Source organism: Hypanus sabinus, chromosome 11 (genome assembly GCF_030144855.1).
Source record: "Hypanus sabinus isolate sHypSab1 chromosome 11, sHypSab1.hap1, whole genome shotgun sequence".
Lineage (NCBI taxonomy): Eukaryota > Metazoa > Chordata > Chondrichthyes > Myliobatiformes > Dasyatidae > Hypanus > Hypanus sabinus.
In genome coordinates, this window is record NC_082716.1 from 107,060,347 (window position 1) to 107,082,399 (window position 22,053).

The window sequence follows — 22,053 nt, forward strand, 5'->3', positions numbered from 1 at the left end:
GGGCACAGAAGTATCATAAGTCCGCAAGACATAGGGGTAAAATTAGGCCATTTGGCCCATCGAGTCTTCTCCGCCATTTCATGATGACTGACCCATTTCCCTCTCAGCCCCAACCTCTTGCCTTCTCCCTGTAATGCTTCATGTCCTGACTTATCAAGAACCTGCAACACACACAAAATGCTGGTGGAACACAGCAGGCCAGACAGCATCTATAGGGAGAAGCGCTGTCGACATTTCGGGCCGAGACCCTTCGTCAGGACTAACTGAAAGGAGAGATACTAAGAGATTTGAAAGTAGTGGGCGGAGGGGGAAATGCGAAATGATAGGAGAAGACCGGAGGGGGTGGGATGAAGCTGAGAGCCGGAAAGGTGATTGGCAAAAGGTATACAGAGCTGGAGAAGGGAAAGGATCATGGGATGGGAGGCCTATGGAGAAAGAAAGAGGGAGGGGAGCACCAGAGAGAGATGGAGAACAGACAGAGTGATGGGCAGATAGAAAAAAGAAAAAAAACTAAATATATCAGGGATGGGGTAAAAAGGAGAGGGGCATTAACGGAAGTTAGAGAAGTCAATATTCATGCCATCAGGTTGGAGGCTACTTCTCCTATCATTTCACATTTTCCCCTCCCCCCCTACTTTCAAATCTCTTACCATCTTTCCTTTCAGTTAGTCCTGACGAAGGGTCTCGGCCCAAAACGTCGACAGTGCTTCTCCCTATAGATGCTGCCTGGCTTGCTGCGTTCCACCAACGTTTTGTGTGTGTTGCTTGAATTTCCAGCATCTGCAGATTTCCTCGTGTTTGCTAATCAAGAATCTATCAACTTCTGCCTTAAATGCACCCAGTGACTTGGCCTCCACAGCTGCCTGTGGCAATTAATTTCACAGATTCACCACCCTTTGGGTAAAGAAATTCCTCCTCATCTCCATTCTAAATGTTTGTTCCTCTATTCTGAGGCTGTGCCCTCTGGTCCTAGACATCCCCAGCAAACAAAGCATTCTCCACAACCACTCTATCTAGGGTAGGACTTTCAATATTCAATATGTGAAGGGATTTGGTAATTGGTAATGAATAGGAGAGAAATTTAAGAGAATTTATGTCAAACTGCCACAGGGTGCAGTGTTAAGGACTTCAGTTTCACAGACAGGAAGTAGTAAATCACTTTCTAATTATTGATTACTTGAAAAGTATAACTAAGCCATTGTCCAATGGACACTGTCATGGAGCAAAACAATAGTTTACCTTTTTTTTAATATACCATTCCTTAGTAGAAGAATGGATCTCAAAGTTCAAAGTAAATTGATTATCAACTGAGTTCAGATTTCAATTCCAGCGCCGTCTCGATGGAGTTTGCACCTTCTCCCCATCAACTGTGTGGGTTTCCTCTGGGTACTCCTGTATTCTCTCACAGTCCAAAGACTCACTGGTTATTAGGCCAATTGGTTATTGTAAACTCCTCCCCACTACCATCCAATTTCTGAATGGACATTGAGCCCATGAACACTACCTCACTACTTTTTATTTCTATTTTTGCACTACTTACTTAATTTAACTATTATAAATACTTAATGTAATTCACAGTTTTTTCTATATTATCATATATCGCATTGTACTGCTACTGCAATGTTAATAAACATATGCCGGTGATATTAAACCTGCACTGGGTGTATCTCAAACTGTAAAGCACAGAACAAGCCTTCCCAGTTCACTAAAGCTGTCCGGCTTCAGAAAAAATGTGTTTTTCCAGTTTCTAACCACATTTATTTGGTGTAGCTGTGGGTTGCGTGAGTTATGTACTGGTACATAACAGTAACAAAAGTGCCACTGTACCAACAGCATTTATTTCTGTTTGCATGTTTTGTTGTTCTGATTATTTTCTGTACATTGTGTTTATTTTTTTGCTGTACGTGTTCAAGGGATAGTATTTTTCCTGGATGAAGGTAGTAACAATCTTCCGCACTAAGCACACATGAATACAGATACAAATGCCTATGTCGGGCTGCTGTTTACTGACCTCAGCTTGGCATTTAACACCATCATTCCTACAGTTCTGATCAACAAGCTCCAGAACTTGGGCCTCTATACCTCCCTCTGCAACTGGACCCTTGGATCGGAAATAACATCTCCACTTCTGACAATCAACACTGGTACACCTCAGGGATATGTGCTCTACTCTCTATACACCCATGACTGTGTGGCTAGGGACAGCTCAAATGCCACCTACAAATCTGCTGATGAGATACCAAAGTTGGCAGAATCTCAGATGGTATCGAGAGGGTGTACAGGAGTGAGATATATCAGCTAGTTAAGTGGTGTCACAGCAACAACCTTGTACTCAACATGAGTAAAACCAAAAGAGCTGTGTGGGCTTCAGAAAGGGTAAGATGAGGGAACGTCATCGAGGGACCAGAAATGGAGAGAGTGAGCAACTTCAAGTTCCTGGGTGTCAGTATCTCTGAGGATCTAACCTGGGCCCAACATATCAATGCAGCTACAAAGAAGGAACAACAGAGTCTATATTTCATTGGGAGTTTGAGGAGATTTAGTAGGTTACCAAAACCACTTGCAAATTTCCTTAAATGTGCCATGGAGAGCATTCTAATTGGCTGCTTCACTGTTTGCTATGGTGGGGGGGGGGGAGGGCTACTGCACAGCATGGAAATAAGCTGTAGAGAGTTGTAAACTCAGTCAGCTCCATCATGGCTCTAGTCATCATGGTATCCAGGACATCCAAGGAGTGATGCCTCAAAAAAGCAACGTCCATCATTAAGGACCCCCATCAGCCAGGTCATGCCTTGTTCTCGTTGCTACCACCAGGAAGGAAGTACAGGAACCTGAAGGCACATGCTCAGTGTTTCAGGAATAGCTCCTTCCCCTCTCTCAAATGATTTCTGAATGGACGTTGAACCCATGAACACTACTTCATTACTTTTTTTATTTCCGTTATTGCACTACTTAATTTAACTATTTAATATGTACAGTATATATACAGTGTTTTGTATTGCAATGTACTGTTGCTACAAATACAACAAATTTCACAACATATGCCAGTGATATTAAACCTTATTCTGATATTTTTTTGATATTTTCTTGCCCACAAGAAAATGAATCTCAGGGTTGTATATGGAGACATATATGTATCTTGTTAATAAAATGTACTTTGAACTTTTAAGTACTCCTGATACAATCACTCAACTACAATTCACGATTCAAGGTTGTTTAATGTCATTTCCAGTAAACAAGAGCGAAATAATTGTTAGAGTGAATCCGAGGCAGCGCAAAAAAAAACACAATAATTTTAAAACATACTTAAGATGACTTATATATATATATATAAAAAAAATATATATATATATATATAAATTGATTGTACGTCCATAAAGTGACTGATGGGAAATGACAAAGTAGTGGTGGTGGTAGTAGATTTTTTTACTCTGAACAGAATCCTTTTCAAAAACAGAGTTTCACTAAAAGAAGCCTCACTTTCTCAAATGTTTCAGGTTAAAACATGCATGTATTACTGTCACACCCAAAGGAAGATTATGACATAATGACTACCTGAGTTGCCTGGATACCTGGCTCCAGGCTGGTTAACACCTAAGCAGTCATTGTTGTTTTCTCTGTAACAGCTACTACTGTAAAAGAGAAACAATTTTTATTGGGTGCATAGTCAGTACACAGATTTAAAATAATCGCCAAAGTCATACAGGAATATTGAGAGATATGTTTTCAAGCAATAATTTTCTAAAACCTGAAATTCACAGTCTGAACAGCGGCATAAACTGATTCAAAGTCAAATTCAAAGTAATTTATTCTGAAAATAAGTGTATGTTACTATATTACTACCTTGGGATTCATTTTCTTGAATTTACTGGAAAATAAAGAAATACAACAGAATTTATGAAAATGTACACATAAGCAAAGACTGCCAAACAACACGCACAGAGTGCTGGAGGAACTCAGAAGGCCAGGCAGCATCTATGGAAAAGAGTAAACAGTTGACGTTTCAGACCGAGAACCTTCTTCAGGACTGAGAAGGAAGAGGGGGGACATAGGGTCAGGAGAAGTAGAGTCTGTGTGGATAGAACTGAGGAACAGTAAGGGCAAAAGGACCCAAATGGGTGTTGTCTACAGGCCACCAAACAGTAGCATGGATATTGGGTGCAAGTTGAATAGAGAGTTAACATTGGCATGTGGCAAAGGTAATGTCGCAGTAGTTATGGGGGATTTCAACATGCAGGTGAACTGGGAGAATCAGGTTGGTGCTGGACCACAGGATAGGGAGTTTGTAGAGTGCCTACGGGATGCATTCTTGGAACAGCTTGTACGAGAGCTGACCAGGGACAAGACTATTCTGGATTTAGTGTTATGTAATGAACAGGATTTGATAAGCAATCTTGCAGTAAAGGAGCCATTAGGAGGTAGTGATCATAATATGATAAGCTTTTATCTGCAATTTGAGAAGGATAAGGGCAGCTCGGAGGTGTCAGTGTTGCAGATGAACAGGGAAAACTATGGAGCCATGAGGGAGGAGCTGGCCAAAGTTGACTGGACGGATAGCCGAGCAGAAAAGACAGTGGAACAGCAATGGCAGGTATTCTTGGGAATAATGCACAAGGTGCAAAATCAGTTCATCCCCCAGAGAAGGAAGGATTCAAAGGGGAGAAAGGGGCCACAGTGGTTGACAAAGAAAGTCAGAGATTGCATAGCATTAAAAAAAAAGGAAATATGACAGAGCTAAGGTGAGTGGAAGGACAGATGATTGGGAAGTTTTTAAGGAACAACAGAACTTAACTAAAAAGACATTACGGGGTGAAAAAATGAGGTATGAACGTAAGCTAGCCAGGAATATAAAGGAAGATAGCAAAAGCTTTTTTAGGTATGTGAAGAGAAAAAAGATAGTTAAGAACAATGTTAGGCCCTTGAAGAATGAATTGGGTGAAATTGTTATGGGAAACAGAGAAATGGCAGAAGAATTTAATAAGTACTTTAGATCTGTCTTCACTAAGGAAGACACAAGCAATCTCCCAGATGTATGGATGGGCCAAGGACATAGGGTAACAGAGAAATGAAATAGATTGACATTAGGAAGGAAACGGTGATAAGAAGACTGATGGGACTGAAGACTGACAAATCCCCAGGTCCAGATGGTCTGCATCCTAGGGTACTAAAGGAGGTGGCCCTGGAAATTGCAGATGCATTGGTAATCATTTTCCAATGTTCCTTAGATTCAGGATCAGTTCCTGAGGATTGGAGAATGGCTAATGTTATCCCACTTTTTAAGAAAGGAGGGAGGGAGAAAACCGAGAACTATCGACCTGTCAGCCTGACATCAGTGGTGGGAAAGATGCTAGAGTCCATTATTAAGGATGAAATAGTGGCATATCTAGATAACAGTGATAGGATTGGGCCGAGCCAGCATGGATTTACCAAGGGTAAATCATGCTTTACTAATCTGTTGAAGTTTTTCGAGGATGTAACCAGGAAGTTAGACGGGGGAGATCCAGTGGATGTCGTGTACCTCGATTTTCAGAAGGCATTTGATAAGGTCCCACATAGGAGATTGGTGGGTAAAATCAAAGCTCATGGCATCAGGGGGAAGGCATTGACATGGATAGAAAACTGGTTGGCAGATAGAAAGCAAAGGGTAGCGGTGAATGGGTGTTTCTCGGAATGGCAGGTGGTGACTAGTGGGGTGCCACAGGGCTCGGCATTGGGACCACAGCTGTTTACCATTTACATTAACGATTTGGATGAAGGCAGAGAAAATAACATCAGTAAATTTGCTGATGATACTAAGCTGGGTGGCAGTGTGACATGTGATGAGGATGTTAGGAGAATTCAGGGTGACTTGGATAGGCTGGGTGAGTGGGCAGATACTTGGCAGATGACATTTAATGTGAATAAGTGTGAGGTTATCCACTTTGGGAGTAAGAACAAGAAGGCAGATTATTGTCTGAATGGTGTAGAGTTAGGTAAGGGAGAAATACAAAGAGATCTCGGAGCCCTTGTTCATCAGTCACTGAAAGTGAATGAGCAAGTGCAGCAGGCAGTGAAGAAGGCTAATGGAATGTTGGCCTTTATTACAAAGGGAATTGAATACAAGAGCAAGGAAATCCTCTTGCATTTGTACAGAGCCCTGGTGAGACCACTCCTCGAGTACTGTGTACAGTTTTGGTCTCCAGGGTTAAGGAAGGACATCCTGGCTGCAGAGGAAGTGCAGAGTAGATTCACGAGGTTAATTCCTGGGATGTCTGGACTGTCTTACGCAGAGAGGTTAGAGAGACTGGGCTTGTACACGCTGGAATTAAGGAGATTGAGAGGGGATCTGATTGAAACATATAAGATTATTAAGGGATTGGACAAGATAGAAGCAGGAAATATGTTCCAGATGCTGGGAGAGTCCAGTACCAGAGGGCATGGTTTGAGAATAAGGGGTAGGTCATTTAGGACAGAGTTAAGGAAAAACTTCTCCCGGAGAGTTGTGGGGGTCTGGAATGCACTGCCTCGGAAGGTAATGGAGGCCAATTCTCTGGATGCTTTCAAGAAGGAGCTAGATAGGTATCTTATGGATAGGGGAATCAAGGGATATGGGGACAAGGCAGGAACCGGGTATCGATCAGCCATGATCTCAAAATGGCAGTGCAGGCTCGAGGGGCCGAATGGTCTACTTCTGCACCTATTGTCTATAAAATACCAGAATGGAAAAGGAGAGGGAGGGGAAGGAGGATATGTGGAAGGTGATTGGTGAATCCAGGTGAGTGGGAAAGGTCAAGGGCTGGAGAGGAAGAATCTGATAGGAGAGGAGAGTGGATCACTGGAGAAAGGGAAGGAGGAGGGGACCCAGGGAGAAGTGACAGGCAGGTGAGAAGAAAGGGGATGGAAATTTGTTCACCAAAAAGAGAAATTGAAAATCATGCCATCAGGTTGGAGGGTACCAAGAAAAAATATAAGTTGTTGCTCCTCCACCTTGAAGGTGGCCTCATCTTGGCACAAGAGGTCATGGATCAACATGTCAGAATGGCAATGAGAAACGGAATTAATATTTTTGACCGTCGGAAAATCCTGCTTCTGAGGGGAGTACTGACAAAGAACCGATGTGCAAAAGAAAACAAATTGTGCAAAAAAGTACTGAGGACATGAGTTGTAGAGTCCTTGGATGGTTGTGGATTTATTTCCAAGTTGTGGTGAGTGAAGCCTGATGGTTGAGGGGTGATAACTGTTCCTGACCCTGGTGGTGTGGGACCTGAGGCTCATTGTGGTGAGTGAAGTTATCCACACTGGTTCAGGAGCCTGATGGTTGTGGGGTAATAACTGTTCCTGAACCTGGTGGTGTGGGACCTGAGGCTCATTGTGGGGAGTGAAGTTATCCACACTGGTTCAGGAGCCTGATGGTTGTGGGGTAATAACTGTTCCTGAACCTGGTGGTGTGGGACCTGAGGCTCATTGTGGGGAGTGAAGTTATCCACACTGGTTCAGGAGCCTGATGGTTGTGGGTTAATAACTGTTCCTGAACCTGGTGGTGTGGGACCTAAGGCTCATTGTGGGGAGTGAAGTTATCCACACTGGTTCAGGAGCCTGATGGTTGAGGGGTAATAACTGTTCCTGAACCTGGTGGTGTGGGACCTGAGGCTCATTGTGGTGAGTGAAGTTATCCACACTGGTTCAGGAGCCTGATGGTTGAGGGGTAATAACTGTTCCCGAACCTGGTGGTGTGGGACCTGAGGCTCATTGTGGTGAGTGAAGTTATCCACACTGGTTCAGGAGCCTGATGGTTGAGGGGTAATAACTATTCCCGAACCTGGTGGTGTGGGACCTGAGGCTCATTGTGGTGAGTGAAGTTATCCACACTGGTTCAGGAGCCTGATGGTTGTGGGGTAATAACTGTTCCCGAACCTGGTGGTGTGGGACCTGAGGCTCATTGTGGTGAGTGAAGTTATCCACACTGGTTCAGGAGCCTGATGGTTGAGGTGTAATAACTGTTCCTGAACCTGGTGGTGTGGGACCTGAGGCTCATTGTGGTGAGTGGTTATCCACACTGGTTCAAGAGCCTGATGGTTGAGGGTACCCACAATACATATCTCACAAACAGCAGAAAAAAACAAAATATTACCACAATTAAGTTAATGAAATATAATTCCAAACGCACGTGAAGTAAAGAGTAAACAACTCGCTGTCCTAGTGACGAGGCCTCTGCGGTGGCAGGGTATTCATTAGCCTCACAGCCCGAGGCAAGAAGCTGTTACCCAGTCTGGCGGTCCTAGTCCTGCTGCTCCTGTACCTCCTTCCTGATGGGTAGTAGGGACCCTCAACAATGCTTTGGACCCTTTGTATGCAGTACTCCCGGTAAATGTCACAAATGGAGGTGGGGGGGGTGGGGAGGAGGGAGATGAGAATCATAATCAGGTTTATTATCACCGGTATGTGATGTGAAATTTGTTAACTTAGCAGCAGCAGTTCAATGCAATACATAATCTAGCAGAGAGAGAGAAAAATAAATAAAATAAAGCATATTAAATATACAAGTAAATCAATTACGTATACTGAATAGATTATTAAAAATATGTGCAAAAACAGAAATACTGTATACTAAGAAAGTGAGGTAGTCTCCAAAGTTTCACAGTTTATTCAGGAATCGGATAGCAGAGGGTAAGAAGCTATTCTTGAATCGCTGAGTGTGTGCCTTCAGGCTTCTGTACCTCCTCCCTGATGGTACCAGTGTGAAAAGGGCATGCCCTGGGTGCTGGAGGTCCTTAATAATGGACGCTGCCTTTCTGAGACACCGCTCCCTAAAAATATCATGGGTACTTTGGAGGCTAGTGCTCAAGATGCAACTGACTAGATTTACAACCTTTTGTAGCTTCTTTCAGTCCTGTGCAGTAGCCCCTCCATACCAGACAGTGATGCAGCCTGTCAGAATGCTCTCCACGGTAGATCCATAGAAGTTTTTGAGTGTATTTGTTGACATGCCAAATCACTTCAAACTCCTAATAAGGTATAGCCGCTGTCTTGCCTTCTTTATGACTACATCAATGTGCTGGGACCAGGTTAGATCCTCAGAGATCTTGACAGCCAAGAACTTGAAGCTGCTCCCTCTCTCCACTTCTGATCCCTCTATGAGGATTGGTATGTGTTCCTTCGTCACCACTTGAACTTCTGGTTGTATTGTCAGCAAATATGTAGATGGTATTTGAGCTATGCCTAGCCACACAGTCATGTGTACACAGAGAGTAGAGCAATGGATTAAGCACACACCCCTGAGGAGCACCAGTGTTGATCGTCAGCGAGGAGGATATGTTATCACCAATCTGCATAGACTGTGGTCTTCCAGTTAGGAAGTTGAGGATCCAATTGCAGAGGGAGGTACAGAGGCCCAGGTTCTGCAATTTCTCAATCAGGATTGTGGGAATGATGGTGTGAAATGCTGAGCTATAGTTGATGAACAGCATCCTGAGGTAGGTGTTTGTGCTGTCTAGGTGGTCTAAAGCCATGTGGAGAGCCATTGAGATTGCGTCTGCCATTGACCTATTGTGGGGGTAGGCAAATTGTAATGGGTCCAGGTCCTTGTTGAGGCAGGAGTTCAATCTAGTCATAACCAACCTCTCAAAGCATTTCACCACTGTGGATGTGAGTCTACCAGGCGATAGTCGTTAAGGCAGCCCACATCCCGATGATCGTCTCAGTGGTTTGACTCTCCTCTGTAGGGTCGTACGGTCTGAAGCTTGCAGCTTCCGCACCACACAATGATGCAGCCAGACAGGATGCTCCCGATGGTCCAGCAGCAGGCCAAATGGTTTCCTTAAGTACTGGAAGGTTCTAAAGGCAGGGAAAAAGAACAATGGAACAGCAAATTACAATAGCTTTAAGGCCACGGCATTTGCAATTGTATGTCACCAAGCTTCTTCCTGAGAGGAAGGTCAATGTGAATGCACACGTTAAGGGACTGTGACTGTGTGTGTTCTTGGGTGGGTGACGAGCCCACTTAATTCTAGCCTGAGGTTATCGCACTCCTTCAAACCTTCTGACTTTCTGAGTATCCAATGAGACCAAGTTACATTTCACTAAAGCTTACATGGCAAAACTGGAGCCTGTGTAAACAGGAGCTGGCCACTGTTACCAAAGCTTGCAGCCCTGGCGTGCATCACATGCATTACAGTGGGTAAAAGGAACTTGACCTTCACAAACAAGCTTCAAAAGGCATTTCCTGTTTTTGCCATTCCTCATTTTGTTTTTAATTTCTGTAATTTAACGAGAAGTTACCACTTTCATACTGCTTTTGGGACCCAAAGTTTGCACGCTCTGCATGTATTTCCCCCTTAGTTTTGCAGAAATCACTTCATTCCGAAGATGCAAAATGTTTTGCTGAAGCTGTTTGTTTGATTCTTACCCTGGCTCCAAAGTGTTTACTCAGCCCCTGTGGCCTGTGGTATAATGCTAAAAGCAATATATTCCCTGTGAATAGGGTGGGGCCTTCCGCCTTCAAACTGCCCAGAAAGCAGTGGGCAGATTCCTGTGTTGCTGGAGCAAGTCCTAACAGCAGCTGAGGATTCTCCATTCAATCGAGACCTTTAAATTGAATTACATCCTGCTGCTGTTAAGTTGCCTGCATAGTCTGTGGTGTGAAGCGGGGGGGGGGGGGGGGGAGGTGGTGCGGGAAGAAAGCCAGTGCCGGACCTGTTGAAAAAACTTCCGAAATGCTTGCAATTATTCAGATTCAGAATCAATTCGTTTCAAGTTTAATTGTTATTCAACCATACATGAATACAGACAAACTGTAGGGTTGAGGGCTAGTAATTGCTCGCACCACCAGATTCAAGGACAGTTACTATCCCTCAACCATCAGAATAAAAGGGGATAACTGCACTCGTTCTACTTCTGATATTCCCACAACCGATGGTCTCACTTTAAGGGCTCATTATCTCGTTATTTCATACTCGTCACATTGCTATTTATTTATATCTGCTTTTTTTAAATCCATTATCCTGTTTACAGTTATTATTCTATAGATTTGCTAAATATGTGCACAGAAAAAGAATCTCAGGGTTGTATGTGGTGACGTGTGTACTCTGATATAAATTTTACTTTGAACTTTGAACTCAAAACAGACAGCACTGCTTTGGGGCCAAGTTACTTAAGACACATTACCAGTCACACACAAGAACACATTAACAGAATAAAAGATCCCAAAGCCACGACACCCCCCCCCCACCCTCTGCAAAACCACGGCTTGAGGCACAATCAGTCCTCGTACATAGAAATGAAAAAAACCCATATAAAACATCAGTAAAATACAGCACAGCAGACTATACAGGTATATATTGCAGACCACCCCCACAGCCCACTGATGTCATTTACCTGCCCCCACAACCACTAGGTGACACCATGGCTTTCAGGCCCAGCCCTTGTATATACAATCAAATATAGAATGTCAGTAAAAATACGAACACAGTCCATGCACGTATATAGTCCAGACCTCCCCAGCCCACTGAGATCATTTATCGAAAGGCCCCGACACCCGACGCCCACTATGCTATACCGCAGCTTAGAAGCCAAGCCAAGTAGAATAATTAGTTAAAACACAGCCAGACTAATATACGCGCACGTAGTCCAGGCCTCTCAGTCCAATTTTGGACTGAAAACTCCTCAGAATTAGAATCAAGTTTAGTATCACCGATGTATGTTGTTATGCAGCCACTGTACATACATGTAAGCGGTAAGGCATTGTCAACAATCAGGCTTAGGCGGAATGGTCGTTTGAATACTCATTTTATTTATTGTTTATTGAGATACAGTAGGCCCTTCCATCCGTCAGCAATCCTCTCATTGAACCCAAGCCTAATCACGGGGCAATTAACACCGACCAATTCACCTACCAACCTTTGGAACGTGGGAGGACACCCGTGCGGTCACAGAGAGGAAGTACAAACTCCTTGGACCTGGACCTGGAATTGGACCTGGGTCGTCTGTACCGTGAAGTGTTGTGCTAACCGCTACTTTGGCGTGCTGCCCCCATCAAAAGGATCAGAATCAGAATCAGGTTTAATATCTCCGGTATATGTCATGAAATTTGTTGTTATGTGGCAGCAGTGCTTTGCAATACTGAATAATAAAAATTGTAAATTACGGTAAGCATATGTGTATAATGTGTTAAATTAAATAAATATTGCATAAAGAGAGAGCAAAAAAATAGTGAGGTAGTATTCATGGGTTCAATGTCAATTCAGAAATGGGATGGCAGAGGGGAAGAAACTATTCCTAAATCATTGAGTGTGTGCTTCAGGCTTCTGAACCTCCCTCCTGATGGTAGCATTGAGAAGAGGGCATCTCCTGGGTAATGTGGTTCCTTATTGATGGACACTGCTTTTTTCAGGCATCTCTCTTTGAAGATGTCCTGGATACTGCAGAGGCTAGTGCCCATGATGGAGCTGACTGAGTTTACAACTCTCTGCAGCTTATTTCGATCCTGTGCAGTAGCACTCCCCCCCAACCCCCGCCAAATACCAGACGGTGATGCAGCCGGTTCAGATGCTCTCCATGGTACATCTGTAGAAATTGTTAAATGTCTAAATATTTCCATGGCATTCTCCATGCATACTGGCTTCAGACTTGTCAGTCTTTGTAGGTAGCTTCACAATTAATCCATTCTATTTCTCTGTTCTACTGTCAATGCCCACAAGAAAATGAATTTCAGGGTTGTATATGGTGGCATATATGTTATCATCACCATCATTATATTGTGCCATGTCAGATGACGTGGGTGATCGTGGTCTTTCCATAACCGTGATACTTCTTGGAAAAATTTTCTACAGAAGTGGTTTGCCATTGCCTTCTTCTGGGCAGTGTCTTTACAAGACGGGTGACCCCAGCCATTATCAATACTCTTCAGAGATTGTCTGCCTGGTGTCAGTGGTCACAGAACCAGGACTTGTGATCTGCACCGGCTGCTCGTAGGACTGTCCACCACCCGCTCCCATGGCTTCACTAAGCAGGTTCTACACCTGCCCAAGGGTGACCTGCAGACTGGTGCAGGCTATGTACTTCGATAATAAACTTACTTTGAAATTTGAACTTTGATACCTGCTATTCTTAAGTAAACTTTAAATTTTTAGGAAAGGTTTAGCAGTTTTCCCTGAAAATACAAACCATGTTTTATAATTCTGTTTACATCGTAAATTACCGATGCCCTCCGTTGAGTCCTATGAGTGTTGAGTCCTTGCTGTCTATGTGCTACGCAAGCCAGGGCAGTACGATATGGAGAGCGAGCTGTTGCCCATGTAGCAGGCTCCCCCTCTCCACACAGCTGATGAACCCAAAGGAAGAACACAGACCAATACAGTTTGGCACCAGTGGTGTTGCCGGCCTTGGACTGCTTCAGGGACTCCAGTTCCGGATTTCCCTTCGGGATTTGTTCCTGAAGCCTTCCCCATGAGTGGGTATATCTGCAAGGCAGCAGAGGTTTGAGATCAGAGTTTTCCTTCTCCCAGATGAGCTGCCAACCACGACTAATGAGCCCCAACTACCTGAAGCGACTGGGCTTAAGGCACCAGCAACCTGCCTTTGCCCCTTCTCCTGTCAGTAGAAATGGTTCTGCTAGGCTTGGCAGCTAAGCCACACGTAAAGATCAGAAGCTGGACTTGGTTGTCAGAGGCTATTTGAGACGCGCGCCATTGGGAGCATTTAATAAGCAGTGGGAGATTGTCCCTATTGCCACCCCTGGCTATAACAACCTTAAGGAATCAGCTTAACGTTATTGTTTCAGATTTTTGGCAACCATAGTTTTTTCTTTCTTTCCATTGGCTATAATCGAGGCTGTTTCAGAATAACCTCACTGCCTTGTTCCACGTAGATCTACTTTTTCTTTCTGCTGGTTCCCACGCCTGTAACAGAGAACAGTGAGTTCATTATCATTGACTGAACAGAGTGGTGACAAACATAGGGTAGGGCTTACTTCCTCCTGGAGGTGTTGAGTCATGTTGCCTATAGTCAGCGATATAACTGAATGTAAACTTGGAAAGATTTAACACTTACTTCGACTCTCAGTGACCACTGTACTAAATACATCTAGTTGAGCGGTGTCAAAGCAACAACTTTGTACTCAACATACGGGAGGGGGAGAAATTATTTTACCGGAAGGAGAAATGCCATCAGGTTGGAAGCTACCCTGACAGAACAATAACCCGGAGGCCCCTATTAAGACTCGTTCTTGAGCAGGTTCAGGAACAGTCGTTACCCTTCAATCATCAGGCTTCTGAACCAACGTGGACAACTTCACTCACCACAACTTTCAACTGAAGCAACCTACGGATTCCCTTTCAATGGCTCTACAACTTACACACATGAGGAAGTCTGCAGATGCTGGAAATCCAGAGCAGCACACAAAATGCTGGAGGAACTCAGCAGGTCGGGCAGCATCGATGGAGAAATGAATAGGTAGTTGATGTTCTGAGCTGAGACCTTTCTTCAAAACTGAGGAGGAAGGGGGAAGATGCCAGAAATAAAAGGTTGGGGGAGGAAACAGCTCATGCTTTCGGTATTATCTATTTACACATTTACACTTTATATTTGTACAGCTTCTCTTCTTTTGCAAATTGGTTGCTCTTTTCCCTAGTCTCTGTGTGTAGTTTTTCGTAGATTCTACTGCTGCTGTGAATACCTGCAAGAAAATTAATCTCAAAATAGTGTATTCTGAAATTAGTTGCCTCAAAAATAGTTCACTTTGAACTTTTGAATTTTGACGGTGTCGTTGTGCACAAGAGAAATGCAAAGCATAAATATGTGAGCAGACGCATTACTGGCTGTGTCAGGCTGTACAATGTGACTAACCATAAGGAAGTACGCGGATCGCAATGTTAATCAGCATGCATTGTTAACTTGAAACTAGTGCTCTTATTTTGGAGTTCAACTCTCCTCTTAACCTCGCAGAGTCGAAGTTCGACTCGGCAGCAGGAAACCACACTCTCACCCCACTGGCGTCCAGTCGCATCAACTGCTTGGAGCTATTTGAAGCAACCCCACCTTCTCAGACGACTCACCCATCCACCCTATCAAGCAGCTCTTGCGGTAAACCGTGCCTCAACTTACACAGCTAGATTAGCATCAGTGGCTCTCGAGCATATGAACTGCTGAAGAAGAAGACTTGAAGGTGTCATACGCCGTTCTGTTTTGTAACTGCAAAGCATTAAACCAATTCAAAGCTCTGAAATGCAGGTGTAACTTCATGCTTATTTTAAGCGAGACATGGGCAGATTATGTGGTTGCATGATGACGTTCACAGTTCACATATTTATGCATATAACTCATAATGAATTATTTAAATGAGCAGGAAAGCTTAATCAAACAATAGATTATACGATTACTCAAATGTCATTGAAACGTTAACGACACAACACCCTCGGCCTCTGACGCTCCAGAGAAATCAACCAATGTTTGTCCAAGTGCTGGAAAATGGGATTGGTGTAGGTCCTTGCTTGGTTAGTACAGACATGTTGGCTACTGACCACAATGAGAAAATGTGTGGACTAGAATCACCTTTCTCTTACTGAAGTTGTACAACAGAATAGAAAAGCCTCCAAAATATAATGGACACAGCCCAGTCCATCGCAGGCAAAGCCCTCCCCACCACTCAGCACATCGACAAGGAGTGCTGCCACTAGAAAGCAGCGTCCATCATCAAGGATACCCCCGCCCCCCACCACCACCTTCCAGACCACGCTCTCTTCTCGCTGCTGCCATTGGGAAGAAGGTACGAGAGGCTTAGGTGCAACACCACCAGGTTCAGGAACAGGTATTACCCCACAACCATCAGGCTCCTGAACCAGTGTGGATAACTTCACTCACCACAATGAGCCTCAGGTCACACACCACCAGGTTCAGGAACAGTTATTACCCCACAACCATCAGGCTCCTGAACCAGTGTGGATAACTTCATTCACCACAATGAGCCTCAGGTCCCACACCACCAGGTTCAGGAACGGTTATTACCCCACAACCATCAGGCTCCTGAACCAGTGTGGGTAACTTCACTCACCACAATGAGCCTCAGGTCCCACACCACCAGGTTCAGGAACGGTTATTACCCCATAACCATCAGGCTCCTGAACCAGTGTGGATAACTTCACTCCCCACAATGAGCCTTAGGTCCCACACCACCAGGTTCAGGAACAGTTATTACCCCACAACCATCAGGCTCCTGAACCAGTGTGGATAACTTCACTCACCACAATGAGCCTCAGGTCACACACCACCAGGTTCAGGAACAGTTATTACCCCACAACCATCAGGCTCCTGAACCAGTGTGGATAACTTCATTCACCACAATGAGCCTCAGGTCCCACACCACCAGGTTCAGGAACGGTTATTACCCCACAACCATCAGGCTCCTGAACCAGTGTGGGTAACTTCACTCACCACAATGAGCCTCAGGTCCCACACCACCAGGTTCAGGAACGGTTATTACCCCATAACCATCAGGCTCCTGAACCAGTGTGGGTAACTTCACTCACCACAATGAGCCTCAGGTCCCACACCACCAGGTTCAGGAACAGTTATTACCCCACAACCATCAGACTCCTGAACCAGTGTGGGTAACTTCACTCACCCCAATGAGCCTCAGGTCCCACACCACCAGGTTCAGGAACAGTTATTACCCCACAACCATCAGGCTCCTGAACCAGTGTGGATAACTTCACTCACCACAATGAGCCTCAGGTCCCACACCACCAGGTTCAGGAACAGTTATTACCCCACAACCATCAGGCTCCTGAACCAGTGTGGATAACTTCACTCACCACAATGAGCCTCAGGTCCCACACCACCAGGTTCAGGAACAGTTATTACTCCACAACCATCAGGCTCCTGAACCAGTGTGGATAACTTCACTCACATCAATTCTGAACTGATTTCACAACCTTTAACTCTACAACTCATTTTCTCAATATTTATTTATTTATCTATCTATTTAATTATTTTAATTTTTGTTCAGCTCAAGCTGGTAACGCCTGACATACAAGCATAGACAAGCACACTCATTTCTTAATTTCTAGGAGCTTTCGGACTATTCAGGTGGTGTTTAGTATTGTGGCTTTCTGGAGATTTACGTGAATATTGCTGTGTAGGACTAATTACTTAATGCTATTCTGTTGTGCCTTTGGGTTGATACTAGTTGTAGATATTACTATTGGGACAATGTTTACCCTGTTCATGTTCCATAGTCTTTCAATTTCCTCTTTTAATTCAGTGTTTTTCTGGTGTTTTTCACTGACTGATTTCTGTATGTTATGTGTGTTTGGAATGGCTAAATCTGTTAAATAAGTTGTTCTTGCTTGTTTATCGTGTAATATTATATCCATATTGTTATCATGGATTGTCCTATCAGTAATAACTGATTGGTCATAACATAATTAGTGGTATTCTGACTCTGAAACTGGATTAGACCTGTATTATAATAAGTTATTATTTCTTTTATGAATTTGTATTTTTATTATTATTATTTTGTTTTGCACAGTTTGTCTTTTGCACACTGGTTATTTGTCAAGTACAAAGTAAGTTTATTTTCGAAGTACATAAATGTCAGCGAGGCTTTGTTAAGGGCAGGTCGTGCCTTATGAGCCTGACTGAATTTTTTGAGGATGTGACTAAACACGTTGATGAAGGTAGAGCAGTAGATGTGGTGTATATGGATTTCAGCAAGGCATTTGATAAGGTACCCCATGCAAGGCTCATTGTGAAAATAAGGAGGCATGGGATCCAAGGGGACCTTGCTTTGTGGATTCAGAACTGGCTTGCCCACAGAAGGCAAAGAGTGGTTGTAGACGGATCATATTCTGCATGGAGGTCGGTGACCAGTGGTGTGCCTCAGGGATTTGTTCTGGGACCCCTTCTCTTCATGATTTTTATAAATGATGTGGATGAGGAAGTGAAGGGACGGCTTAGTAAATTTGCTGATGACACAAAGGTTGGGGGTGTTGTGGATAGTGTGGAGGGCTGTCAGAGATTACAGCAGGAGATTGATAGGATGCAAATCTGGGCTGAGAAATGGCAGATGGAGTTCAACCCAGTTAAGTGTGAGGTGATTAATTTTGGTAGGTCAAATATGATGGCAGAGTATAGCATTAGTGACAAAACTCTTGACAGTGTGGAGAATCAGAAGGATCTTGGAGTCCGAGTCCATAGGACACTTAAAGCTGCTACGCAGGTTGACTCTGTAGTTAAGAAGGCATACAGTGCATTGGCCTTCATCAATCGTGGGATTGAGTTTAAGAGCCAAGGGGTAATGTTGCTGCTACATAGGACCCTGGTCAGACCCACTTGGAGTCCTGTGCTCAGTTCTGGTCGCCTCACTACAGAAAGGATGTGGAAAGGGTGCAGAGGAGATTTACAAGGATGTTGCCTGGATTGGAGAGCATGCCTTATGAAAACAGGTTGAGTGAAATCAGCCTTTTCTCCTTGGAGTGACGGAGGATGAGAGGTGACCTGATAGAGGTGTATAAGATGCTGAGAGTCATTGATCAAGTGGATAGTCAGAGGCATTTTCCCAGGGCTGAAATGGCTAGCACGAGAGGGCATAGTTTTAAGGTGCTTGGATGTAGGTACAGAGGAGATGTCAGGGTTAAGTTTTTTTACACAGAGAGTGCTGAGTGTGTGGAATGGGCTGCCGGCAACGATGGTGGAGGCGGAAACGATAGCGTCTTTTAAGATACTCCTGGATAGGTATATGGATCTTAGAAAAATAGAGGGCTATGGGTAAGCCTAGGTAGTTCTAAGGTAAGGACATGTTCGGCACAGCTTTGTGAGCCGAAGGGTTTGTGTTGTGCTGTAGGTTTTCTGTGTTTCTATATACAACTCTGAGATTCACTTTCTTGTGGGCATACTCAGTAAATCTAAGAACCTCAGTAGAATCAATGAAAGACCACACCCAACAGGAGGGACAAGCAGCCCATGTGCAAAAACAAATGAAATAATAATAAATAAATAATCATTAAATATCGAGAGCATGTGATAACAGTGTCCTTGAAACTGAGTCCACAGGTTGTGGGAGTAGTTCAGTGATGGGGTGAGTGAAGTTGAGTGAAATTGTCTCGCAGGTTCAAGAGCCTGATGGTTGAGGCGTGGTAACTGTTCCTGAACCTGGTGGTGTCAGTCCTGAGGCCTGTTTCGAAATGGCAGCAGTGAGAAGAGAGCATGACCTGGGTGGTGGGCGTCCCTGACGATGGATGCTGCTTTCCTGCAACAGCGCTCTGTGTAGATGTGCTCAGTAATGGTGAGGGCTTTGCCTGTGATGGACTGGGCTGCATCTGCTACTTATTGTAGGTTTTTCCGTTCAAGGGCATTGGCGTTTCCATACCAAGCAGTGATGCAACCAGTTAATATTAAATACACAACATACAGTCTGTTTGAAGTTCAAAGTAGATTTTATTATCAAAATACATATATGTCCATGTATAGACCCACCTCTTAGGCTGTTGGAAGAGGGATTTGCTATAACCAGAGAGTTAATTTAGCAAAATTCTACCAGTCAATGTCCTGCTTCATTCATACTCCAAGGCCAAAGTTGCCCATTACTCTTGGCTAGGGGTCGGCAACCCATGGCTCCAGAGCCGCATGCGTCTCTTTCATCTCTGTGCTGCGGCTCCCCGTGGTTTGTTATTTTTTGAAATGTGCGCGCTCTTTCTTTTAATTCTTCGATCCAAGGTAGGCTAACTATGGAGTAACCTTCAACCCAACGTCTTTTTTTCAGAGTTCAAAATGTTTTTGTTGCATGCAGAAATGTAATTTTGCTTTCTCTGCAGGAGTTCATCAATTTCATAAATGCAACACATTATAGTTTGTTTATATATAGCATAAAGGCAAAAAAAAATGTTGTATGCAGTGTTATTTCATTTTAAATGTCAAACGGGTTTTGTTGCTCCCAGTGTTTTCTTTTCTGTGGGAAATGGGTCCATATGGCTCTTTCAGTGGTAAATGTTGCCGACCCCTGCTCTTGGCATTCTGTGGTTTTCAGCTTCGGCATTCCAGTCTCCAATGATAAACGTAGCATCCTTTTTTAGCGTCATATTGGAAGTGTAGTGGACAGTGAGGAAAGTTTTCAAGGCTTGCAGAGGGATCTGGACCAGCTGGAAAAATGGGCTGAAAAATGGCAGATGGAGTTTAATACAGACAAGTGTGAGGTATTACACTTTGGAAGGACAAACCAAGGTAGAACATAAGGGTGAATGGTAGGACACTGAGGAGTGCAGTAAAACAGAGGGATCTCGGAATACAGATACAGAATTCCCTAAAAGTGCCGTCACAGGTAGATAGGGTAGTAAAGAGAGCTTTTGGTACATTGGCCTTTATAAATCACAGTATTGAATATAAGAGTTGGAATGTTATGGTGAGGTTGTATAATGCATTGGTGAGGCCGAATTTGGAATATTGTGTGCAGGTTTGGTCACCGAATTACAGGAAGGATATTAATATGGTTGAAAGAGTGCAGAGAAGGTTTACAAGGATGTTGCCGGGACTTGAGAATCTGAGTTACAGAGAAAGGTTGAATAGGTTAGGACTTTATTCCCTGGAGTGCAGAAGAACGAGGGGAGATTTGATAGAGGTATATAAAATTATGATGGGTATAGATAGAGTGAATGCAAGCAGACTTTTTCCACTGAGGCTAGTGGAGAAAAAAACCAGAGGACATGGGTTAAGGGTGAAGGGGGAAAAGTTTAAAGGGAACATTGGGGGGGGGGGCTTCTTCACACAGAGAGTGGTGGGAGTGTGGAATGAGCTGCCAGATGAAGTGGTAAATGCGGGCTCATTTAAGAAAAACTTGGACAGGTACATGGATGAGAGGGGTATGGAGGGATATGGTCCAGGTGCAGGTCAGTGGGACTAGGCAGGAAAATGGTTCAGCACAGCCAAGAAGGGCCAAAAGGCCTGTTTCTGTGCTGCAGTGTTCTATAGTTCTATGTTCTATATCCAGGAGGTGCTGCAGTTCTTCATAAAACTAGATAATTTCATCCTCTTTGGCATTTATGGATAGAAGTAAGGAGCATTATACAAGAGGTGACAACAAAAAATATTGCAAACGAAAAGATCAGGAGAGCAAAATGGCTTATTGCGGAGTGAAGCGAAGTGATGGCCAATGGAGATCGGAACAAATACCTCCAACTGAACACAAAGTTCAAGAAGAAAGCAAGGAAAGATAAGGAACCTTACTCAAAGGAGCGATACAACAAAGCTAAAGAAGCCAACAGAACTGGAAAAACAAGAGATCTATTCAAGAAGATTAGAGAAATCAAAGGAACATTTCATGCAAAAATGAATATAGTAAAATACAAAGAAGGGCAGGACCTTACAGAAGCAGAAGGCATCAAAAGGAGATGGCAGGAATACAGAGAAGAATTGTACAAGAAAGATCCCAACAGCGAAGATACCTGCAATGACTTCCTTATTGATCTGGAGCCAGACATTCTGGAAAGTGAAGACAAATGAGTGATAGAAAACATTGCCAATAATAAGGCCGCAGGATGTGATTTGTTTAAAACTTGAAAAGGTTATGCTGTAAAAGTGCTGCATGCAATTTGCCAGCAGATCTGGAAAACCCAACAATGGCCTTTGGACTGGAAAAGATCACTTCATATCTCAATTCCCAAGAAGAAAAATATAAAGGAATGTTCAAATTACCGAACAATTTCACATGCTAGCAAAGTAATGCTAGCGATCATACAAGCAAGACTCCAGCAATATGTGGAATGAGAACTGCTGGTTTTAGAAGAGGCAGAGGCACCAGAGACCAAATTGCTAACCTACGCTGGATAATGGAGAAATCCAAGGAATTCCGGTAAAGTACCATAAGGAACAATGTCAAATCCTTAAAGAAATGAGGATACCTGGACATCTGACCCTCCTTATGAGAAACTTGTATGAAGATCAAGAAGCAATAGTTAGAACTGAACATGGAACGCCAAACTAGTTCGAGACTGGGAAAGGAGTACGACAATTCTGCATACTGTCACCCTACTTATTTAATCTATATGCTGAACATATCATGAGGTATGCTGGTCTAGAGGAGTCAAATGT

The 22,053-nt window shown here is 43.7% G+C and overlaps 1 pseudogene; it reads left to right on the forward strand.

The window, feature by feature from the left end:
- The first annotated feature begins 21,108 nt into the window (after positions 1-21,108).
- LOC132401514 (uncharacterized) lies at positions 21,109-21,818 on the forward strand (annotated as a pseudogene).
- The last annotated feature ends 235 nt before the right edge of the window (positions 21,819-22,053 follow it).